Here is a 10397-nt window from a genome sequence, read left to right on the forward strand (position 1 = left end):
ACACAAAGATGTGGAACTGAGTGCCAGGTAGTGGGAGGAGAGCAGCGCCATTATGGAATCAATATTCTCAAGACCATCCCACAAGAGGTCTGATGTACACAGCTTTTGACAGACGTGGAAACTGACAATGTGTTTAATAAAATCTAGTTTACATAGACATATGCCAAATACAAGAATTTTCATATTTGCCTCAGCTTTTAGTTACATCCAGTGTGAAAGTGAAACCCTTAGTGTGTAACGTAGAGCAGGGCTTCAAGGCAAAATAGCTTCAACCACTTGGTGGAATTCCCAGTGATGTGATTGGGAAAGGGTATGGCCAAGTGGATTTGCTGTGCTGCCTCTCTGAACCCTGCTGTCTCCTGAGGCAGCCCTCTTCCTCAGGACTGCAGTGACTCCCACCTGTCTCACATACAGGATTTCCTTTCCTAGTTGTAGTGCTACCTCATGAGATGGAATTACAGTATTTTGATCAGTGAACTTTTCCCATTGCTTCTCAGCCCCATTGAGGGGGTTACATGAAAGGAGAGGAACCCCCTGAGCCTCCGCAGCCCAGAGCCAAAGGGCATGTTACCAGGAATGAGACCATGTCCTTACACCACACTGGCCCAGTTTGGACATTCTGATGTGTTTAAAGGAAGGATGATTTTCCTGTGATTTCCATGGTCAGAGTGTTGGGGGGTGTTTCTGCTTCTCCAGTGGAAAGCTTTTCTCTGCCGTCTGCATTCTCACTTGCCTTCAAGTTGTGAAAATCCTGACAGTCTCTTTGCAAATCCAGAAACTGGATAAGGCAATGGATATTCTTTTGACTGTCTTGGTTTTTTGGGGCAGGTCTTAACAGATGTGGCACTGATTTCCTTCCCCTGGCTTTGTCTGGGATGAAGAAAATTTTATAGCACCAGCTTGTCTACATCTTCCACTAGAGGTGTATCGGTCAAAAAACTGGTGTCATAAGCCACTTGCACACAGTTTGATATTAATCAGCAAAACATCTTGTGTGTGCTGTGAGTGTGTGAAGCGAAAGCATCCCATGTGGCTTTATTCTCCCAGGTAGAGTTGGATATACCCAGCTTCAGCAGAAAACTGAAGAGGCTCTTCTGTGTGATACTTCTGCTCACCCCATCCTGATGCCCAGGCGATGGCTCATTTTCCTTTGCAGCTGATCTTCCATTTTCCATTACACATTTTTTCTGTTGTGAAAAGCATGTTTTCTTCCCTCACAGCAATGTTCTGTATCGCTTTAACAGACCTACTTATGCTGTTTTCAGACGTTTCCACACCTCTATTTTTCCCTTCCTGTTGGCAAAGAAAGCAAATGTAAGCCAAAAGGCATTTCTGACCTCAAAAACCTTTTGCAAAAACCAGCATTTTAAGTTACTGTATTCATGACAGAATTGCAATGTTTCTTAGGTAAGAAGCAATTTCCTTATGAAAAATACATTCTTGATTTTTTAACAGCTAAATAATTTTGAGAAGGCAGATTTTTCAGCAATTCCACACCACTTTTTAGAATACAAATTCTGAAGCAGCAACAGGAACTGAAGGGTACCTTCCCTTTGCAGGTCAGTACCAGTCCTGCAGCAATGATTTGAGAAAGCCATGCATAAGCAAGTTTTACAGTCATCATTTTAATAATCCAGGATGAGTCCCTCTTTTTACAGTTGTTTTCTTAATTACCCAAATGTGTTTGGAATTTAGAAGTAATTCAAGTAACTCATTAAAAGCTGGAAGAAAAATGAACTAAATAAGAAAATGAATCAATGAGAAAAATGAACCAAAGGAGATGAATGAAAAGATATTTGAGAGTTTAGATCTTGCAAGTTGCTTTTAAAAAAAGGTTCCATAGTTAAATGGAATTGTATAACTCTATTCATTAGAAAAAAAGGGATAAAATAATTTAGTCAAGTACCAAACAAGTTATGGTTCTTGAACAAGTTATGGTGAATAGTTATAATGCCCTTAAAATTTACCAAATTCATTTCCTATGGAACATTTATTGCTTTTGCTGCTGTTCAAATTATTTTGCTTGATAATTTTATGTCCATTTATCTTCTGGTAATTAGGAACTGAAGTGTCTGGATGTTAGTGTTCCTTCCTTACCACGAGTTGCAAAACTGTAATGCCGACTACTTTTTCTTTTTAAAGGTTGAAGTGCCCATTGAAATAAATGTGTCTCACCTGCATATTTTTTTCATATTGCGCTGAAACCAGCCCTTAAGCACAAAGTACAAGATGTGAAAGAGGAAAGGAAAAGAAGAATCAAGAAAACTAACATTTTTGCCTTGCATTTTACACTGTAGCCTATTGTCCAAAGACTCATGACTGGATTCTCAGGTGACTTCAGGCAAAGCTCAGAATTTAACAATGATTTGTTTTTAAATTTATAAATGAAATTACTCAGATAACAGGATAAACAAAAATATAATAATATTTGGTTCAGTTTTAGTTTGAGGATGCTGAATTACCATCTATGACACAATGTACTTTATCCTTAACTTTCTTGTGTGTTACTTGCATTGTATTGACTCCTGTAATAGTAACGACAGCAATTAGGTGTGCTAAACAGAGCTCATCAGTTATCTTTTTCAAAGAAACCATGAAGCTTTTATATATAACAGCAAGGGGAAACTTCAGCATTTTTCATAACATTGTATAGAGAAAGTAAATGTTAAAAGAGAGTAAATTATGAGCAAATGGTTTGCTTTTTTTATGTGGGAAGAGTGAGTCATCTACTTCAAAAGGGCTGCAGAAATACATGGCAAACACAGGGAACCTCTAAATATATGAGGTTTTCCATATACATTTGCCAAAGACAGCTGCAGAATGCATGTCCTAGTGATAGCAGCATTATGGAATAGGATTACCCTGAATTTAGGACAAACCTTTTACTCAGACTGAAACCCAACCACTCAAGCAATTTTCTTGCTTAAGGGCATATTTATGTGCACTATATTCACAAGCCCAAACGTTTACCTGCACATACAGAAGCAAAAAGTCCCAGTCAATACACCTTTGAATAACGTTTTTCAGAGCTACCCTCTGCAAAACAGGTTCCTTAGATATATCTTATATTTAGCACTCTAAAAATGAATACATAAATTTTGATGCATATGAAAAATTAAATTATATGCTGCAGGGATCTTGAGGTGTAATAGACACAATAAAGAACCAACTAATTATGTATTTGAAGGCGTACATTCCACCAGTATCCTCATGTTTTTCATTATAAAAATCGACACCAGTCACATTTGTGTAGGAGACATGTTTCAGTCTTTATGCATGATGAATGAGGTCAGAGACCTACATTTTGTACTAGTAAAAGCATCAGAAAGATAAAATTTTTTCTTGATGCAGTACCATTGTTTTGAGCGTTTTTTAAATTATATTTCTGTTAAGACATTAATGAATTGATGCAATAAATCCATGCAACTGTTACATGCATTTTTAATAGCTGATATGTCTTTTTTTTGTCAGTATGGTGAAGACCAAAATTTGTCAATTTTTAACGGTGTAAGTTGATAGTACTTGGAGCAGAATTCCTCCTGACTCCTTTCTGGTACATGCTGAGGGGGGTAGGGGCTTCTGCAGAAGAGGTGATTGCTTACTGAGGTGCAATCTTACTTAATGTGTAGATAAAGCTTTAGCTGTAGTCTCTTACTATTCTTAGAGTTTAACTTCCAGGTATTAATGATCTCTTCAGATAGAACATTCACAGCTTGCACATAAAGACATTACATATGAGAGATCCTCCCTATTTTTCATGGATATTGGTGGGGAAGCCAGCTAAAACATCTGTGGGAGAAATGTCTAAAAGAAATGTCTGTACCTGATTAGCTACAAAGACAGAACTTCAGCCTTGGAAGTCAGCTGAAATGCAGGCAAATTGAGCAGTAAGCCCATACTGTGAAATTCCCATTATTTATATGGAGGGTATTTGATCAAAAGTGCTTTCCCATTTTACAGGAGGAAAATGGGAACTTGCTAGCAATTGTCAGGCTGAATGAATATAACTTTCCTTCCTTCACATTATCCTAAGGGGGTCTATAGACTGTTATAGCCTACAGTAGCACCTGGGGAGTTGTAGAGGTGTGACTTGCATACGCTATTATTAGGCAATATTGTTGGTGTAGCAAGAGGTTATTAGTAAGCAGTTACTCTGAAACTGCTTTTTGAAGGTTAACTGAAGTAAAACCTGATTCCTGCTTCACGAGGCAGCAGCTGTGTTAATAGAGATGGTACTGTTTTGACAGTAGTTTTCCAAGGAGAGCTGCACTCTGTGGCCCATATGCTTCCACTCTGTGCAAAAGAACATTAATTCAAATCCCCTGGTGATCTAACAGTCAGCATTTTTTAATCTATCCCATGTCCCTCCCACTGATCCAATAGATTGAATTAGCCAGAAAGCAGGCTTAGAAAATGAAGTGGAACACAAAGTATGATTATTCTCCCCTTATTTTCTACCCTGTATAGTGTGACTGTGTTGAATAATTAAGATCACCTTTTGGAAGAACACAGTCCCATTTGAGCTAGGTGTTAGAATACTTTGTTAATATGAAGTACTTTACCCAAATGCACCTGAGGGAAAATTGACTGGTTGGGTTAAATGGACTTTTGTCAAATAATTGTAAAGCTACTGATAATTTATGTCAGCTTCAATATTAGCACTATTTTGTCATATCTTTCTGAGATATATACATTTACATGTGTGTGTGTGTAAAACAGGGTAACTAAAAATAGCAATGCTTGTAAATTCTAGTTTCAAGCTTTCCTTACTCAAAGACTTTAGAGGACACATACAGCCATAAACTCTCTAAAAGAGAACAAATGCTATATCAGAGAGAATTAATAATTAATTAATAACTAATTATGTTGTTTCCACAGCTGACACCTTCCTGAAGAAAGTAGCACCTTTTTTTTACACACAGTCTGGAAATTCACATGAATAACAAGTACTTCACCTTAAAACTGTCAGATGTATTTGAAAATAGATTTTAATTACCATTAGCACTTCCAAGTTTAGTGCTGGCATCAGCCAGCTTGTTAATTCCAGCAGTACAGGAACTGAAGTCATGACCAATTTTCCTTCATGCTCTAATAAACTGGTTGATTAAGTATAAGAAAGTTTGTTGTTCAAAGTGAACCAAATGTTGTTTGTTCACTGGAAAGAAATACTGCATGGCCAGGACCAAAATTTACGTATGCAGGATGGAGCAACGTGATCAAGAAACAAGGGCAAAAAGTGAGACCCCAGAGACCTTGACTGTTGTCTTGTCTCTGCCACTAATTTATCATTGAGAAGTGATTGCAGCTTGCTGAGCTGTTTGCATTTGCCACTTGTGATGCCTTGATACATTTAATTGACACCTTTTTTGAGCCAAAATGTCTCCTAATCTATTTCTGTAACACACTGCCGTAATGATTGCAGTCTTGTTTGAAACAATTATAAGTCTGACTGGCAGTAAACTGTAAACACTTAACTAAAGACATTTTGATTAAAAAATACTCAACATGCCTTTTTTTTTTTTTTTGCATGTATTTAAACTTTTTTTTTTTTTTTTTTTTTTTGTGGGTTGTGTTAGGCTCTCATACGCATTCCAGTGTTTCATTTTTAGGAGAGGGTGAATTACTGTTAAAGCTAAATGAAGATCTGGAATCAGATAATGGAATTCATGGTAAAAAGCTAGACAATTTAGAAAAATAATTTAGAAAAATTATAGTGAGCTGATACCATAATTAAATAAGATTTTATTTTTACTGGTCTGCTTAGATTGCATTGGAAATTCATATTGAAAATGTATTGGGAAAATGAAGCAGCAGACAACTCTGCAGCTGGTATAAATAGTGAGAGATAATGGCTCAGGAACTGTTTCTTTATATTCGTAAAAAATATATTATGATGTTATCCAAGAAAAAAGTTACTTGTTGAGCAGCACTATGAAGGCAAATTACAATTCTGCATTCATATACAGGTGAAAAGATTTCTTTGCCTGGATCTTTCTCCAAAGCTTTCGTTAAAAGAGTCACAGACTACCAAATTGGAATCTGGACCAGATGTGCTGTGCCAGAAGCAGTTACAGGGAGCTCTACGTTTGCATCAGCCTTGTAGGCTTCCTGACCAAGGGCGTGCTGAGTGCTGGAGGCCGTATCAGGGTGGCAATGCACAGATGCAAACTTCCCCATAGCATGCTCAAGGTGATTTCTCTGCAGTTCTTAAGGTACCCAGAGGTTGCCTTAATCTATATGGTATATATCGCCTCATAAATCTACATATATCTTAAATAGATATATATATACCCTATTTAACTATATATATCCACATCTGTAATAGTGCAACAGCAAATTCAAGGACATCATGCCCATCCTGACTGGATAAACATCTGTTAAGGATATAGGAAGAAGCCCCTTTTGGTTTACAGGGACATGTCAGTCAGGCCTGAGAGTGGAAGGTAGATTTGTGTGGAGCAAACTCCCTCTAGAAGGAAGGGGTAAAGTTCTTAGCTATTCCCAAAAGACAAGTGGGCCTTTGCAGATTAATTAGTAATGAAAATGGGGAATAAATCTTCTCCTAATGTTGGAGACACAGGACACTGAGGGTGCTAAGTTTCATGGCTATGGAACAACTGATGCAAATACATAGAAAATTATGTCAAGGGCTAAAACTATGTCCTCTGGTCTTGGGAATTCAACAAGCTGCAAATCACAGTGAACCAGGCACCGTGAATTTCTAGGCAAATCTCACCTCTGTCTAGTTTTCCTCTGCATCTGTTGCTGGTATTTGGAGAAGGATACTGGTCTGATCCATGATGGTTGTTCATAGGTTCCTAACCACACAAGTGTCCCCAGCAGAGCACTCCCATAACCAAATGTGCTCCATTACTTGGCTATGCCCTTTATTTTACACCACACAAAGCTGTGTGTCAGATAACACCTCCGTTCTGGGCCTGTGTATCTGCTTGCTCTTTTCTCCCAGAGCAGATGCTATCAGATTGGGCCAGTAAATCCCAGCTGCAGCTTGTTTCACTGGGATTTCACAGATGACAGCAGCTGGTAACAGATTGATAGGTGAGAAGGGGAGAAAAGGGAAATCAAAGCTGACAAAACAGATCTGTGTGATAAAAAAGAGGTGCTTTTAGCTGGCCAGGTAACTAAAAAGCAGGTAGATTGAGACAGCTCACTAGGCCAGGTTAATTCAAGCATATCAAACCCCTGGAGCCTGGCTGCCTTCTCTCCCAAAAGGAAACCACAGCTTTTATGGGACTTGAAATGTTTTCAATGTGGAGAAAAGGAAATCAAGGAGTGTGAGGGAGAAACAGATAAATTGGCACAACTCCAGTTACCTGTACTAATAATGACTTGTGTAATTGCAAAATAAAATTAAGATCCAGCCCTTAGCTGAAATTGTCTTCTGTTTTAACAATAGTTGACCTTTAGCTCTGGAATGGTATGTACTGCTGTTTAGGATGATTAGCTTAGCCTGTAGGTAAGTAAAAATAGTTTTGCCTGAAGAAAATAAGTGGGTTTTTTATCAGAAAGTTAACCCTTTCTACAGACTACTGCAGTTGACAAGACGTACAGTTAAAGAGTTTTACCATCTAAAACATGATTTTAGTAAAAAGGAAAAGGCAGCATTCCAAGTATAGCCAATGATGTCTGGCCTGGATTGACCCATGCTGAGAAATTGTTTTATCTCAGAAATTCAAGCCAGGCTGAAAACAGCTGTTGTGGTGGAGAGGCTGGAGATCTGGTCACACCTGGGCTTGTGGCAGCTGTCTTTGGTAGATCCAGGCTCCTCAGAGAAGTTTCCTCTGTATATTATGCATGTGCCTTGTTGCTCATTCCCTCTGTCTAACCTCAGCGTGCATCTGTGGGCTCACAGGGAAAGCAGTAGTCAAATTTTAGCTTCCTGCTCCCCATCACTTCCCTGTGAGAGCAGCCAAGCATGCCATTGAAATGTGACTTTGGACAAAAGGAATTCTCTTGTGTTCCCAGTGTTTTGAATGCAAGAGTTAAAATAAACTTCACTCTATGTGGTATAGCTCAGGACTGCTCACATATTACTTGTGTGACCACAGCCACTAAGGCGATTCTTTACTGTGACACAACTGTCATCTAAGTTCTGTGTCTTACATCCAACGACTCTGTGTAGATGTGATCCTGAGGTCTTTGAACCTGGCAGCAAATGTTAACCCAGTACAAAAGACTGCCCTCTATTTCTCTGCTATTTGTTGGTTCTGATTTTACGGTGATCCCGAGAATGCACAGAAAGCTATTGAAGGCTTCCTTGCAATCTGGAATAGATTACTGTTGGGAAAGTTTCTCCTTTTGTCTAAACCAAATTTGTTTGTTTAATTATTCTCACACTAGCACATTTTATGTCGTTTGCCTGCAGGCAGGCTACCTCTGACAGTCCATGGGTGCCACACTTGACTCTTTCATCACAACGGGAGCAGAGATTGTTCTGCACTTCTGAGAGCTGCCTCGACCCGTTTTTCACATTCAGGTTAGAAGCCCAGCTAGAGACATCAAAGATAAGCAGTGTTGCTCACAAGATGTTTGGAAATTCGTCCTTTAAAGCCACTAGTTAGCCCTGAGATTTGCTGCACTTTTGTCTCTTTGTTTCACACTCACATACTTTAATCTTTGCCTATGCCTATGCAGAAAGAGAAGTGAAGTTTTCTTACAAGTGCATTAAAGACAATTTACAGTTCACACAAGAATATTTTTTTTGTTACAATTCATCAAGGCTAACACCATATTAATTTTGCTGTCTGGAAAATGACAATTTGATCTTTACTGTTGATTAGTAGCTGGCATTCTGTCTAAATAGGAGGTGTCAGCTGGGTACTTAGCTGCGTGAGATTTGAGCATTACTTGGACCTAAATTAAAGTGTATTTTCAAAAACTGATCAAGTAATACAATTAATTCTTGTCAAGCTAACGTGTTAGACTTATTTCCAGTGCTCTGACTGCAGGCCAAATCAAAACACTTTGCAAAGGAATCATGATGCATTAGTCACTGAACATGCATAGTGTTAAGCAGCTTAAAGGTCAAATATATTCATGAGAACATGTAATCTTATGTGTGTTTGGCGAATGAATAAGAAAAAAGTATCCATTCGAGGAGAGGAGGGTCAGAATATTGAAAAAAAATATGACCGACATTTACATGGGTATTACAGATGTTATTCCAATGACAGATTTCTGCAAAGCAGTTTCAAGAACACTAATGAAAAATAAAGGATATACTTCAGCCATGAGAATTTAAATAGGTACTATGCTGCCATATGGCATAGCTGCTTTCAAAGCAAATGCAGGTTTTTTTTCTTTTCTGAGAGACCAGATGGCAGAGAGGTTGGTATCTAGAAGCTGTCACACCTAGATCATCAGTATCAGTCAGTTGCATGGGACAGCAAATAATTTTAATCTGGTAGCTTTTCAGTAGTTTATACAAATAATGTGTGCATTTATTTCCCAAACAAACACAAAAATATATAGTAAGATCCTTGTGATAAATTAAACATGTTTTTGTGCAGTATTGACAAGACAAAATATAATGCACCAGGAATGTGAACTATCCCTTTTCACAAGAAGTGATCCTTCTGTCTTCAGGCACTTGCCAGTACCGTGTGATGTGCAGGCCTTCCTGCGACCGGGGAAAACCCAGGCTCTAACACTGCTGACCAAACACCTTCCAAAAGCATTGCAGCCAGTTAAATGCCTTTTATGTTGCTAGTGCAGATGAGAAAGAATTGATAGCAACATAGGATATCACCCAAAACAGATGATAAATGCTGTATTTGTGGTTTGTCTCCTATTAAAGGCTCCAGAACAAGCTGCCAAGAACAGAAATTCCATGACAAGGTGTGACCAGACCTCAGTCAAGTTGTTAAAGCATGTCAACATTTGCCATTTAGTTCAGAGCAGTAGTGAAGTGATTTCCCCAGATGTCCCCGCTCTACTGTGTGCTGGTTTGCATCACAGAGTGCAAATACATTGGAACTTTTTCAGGATGTTTTTGCTGTGTGTCAGTGTGAAGGGGGACTTCCTTTTTTCCAGTAGCAGGAACATGGCAGTTCAATACAGACCAATAGCAACTTGGGCAAGGAAACTCCAGTGGTTACATTTTGATAAATTTGTGCTTCCAGTTGAATATCTCTTACAAGAAAAATTAAGCAGAAAATATGGCAGAGCCTTGAGATTTTCATCAATTAAAAAAAACAAAACAAAACAAAAAACATTACATTGACAGTAGACACGGTAGTTCTGAAAATCATCAGTTAAAAATCTCAATTCTTTTTTTTTTCCTTCTTGAAACAAAATATGTTTTCTGATGTTTCCTTTTCAGTTTTGGATTAGGCTTTTCTGGATTGGCCATTTGACATGAGAAAAAATTATGCAAG

General features: G+C 38.3%; 1 long non-coding RNA gene across 1 annotated transcript; it reads right to left on the reverse strand.

The window, feature by feature from the left end:
* Positions 1–103: 103 nt before the first annotated feature.
* LOC138108158 (uncharacterized) lies at positions 104–6966 on the reverse strand. The gene is made up of 2 exons (XR_011149886.1): positions 6737–6966; positions 104–1293 (listed from the first exon to the last, which is right to left on the reverse strand). It is a non-coding gene; the product is annotated as an uncharacterized lncRNA (long non-coding RNA).
* Positions 6967–10397: the final 3431 nt, after the last annotated feature.

The sequence above is a fragment of the Aphelocoma coerulescens genome, chromosome 3, assembly GCF_041296385.1.
Source record: "Aphelocoma coerulescens isolate FSJ_1873_10779 chromosome 3, UR_Acoe_1.0, whole genome shotgun sequence".
In the NCBI taxonomy this organism is placed as follows: domain Eukaryota; kingdom Metazoa; phylum Chordata; class Aves; order Passeriformes; family Corvidae; genus Aphelocoma; species Aphelocoma coerulescens.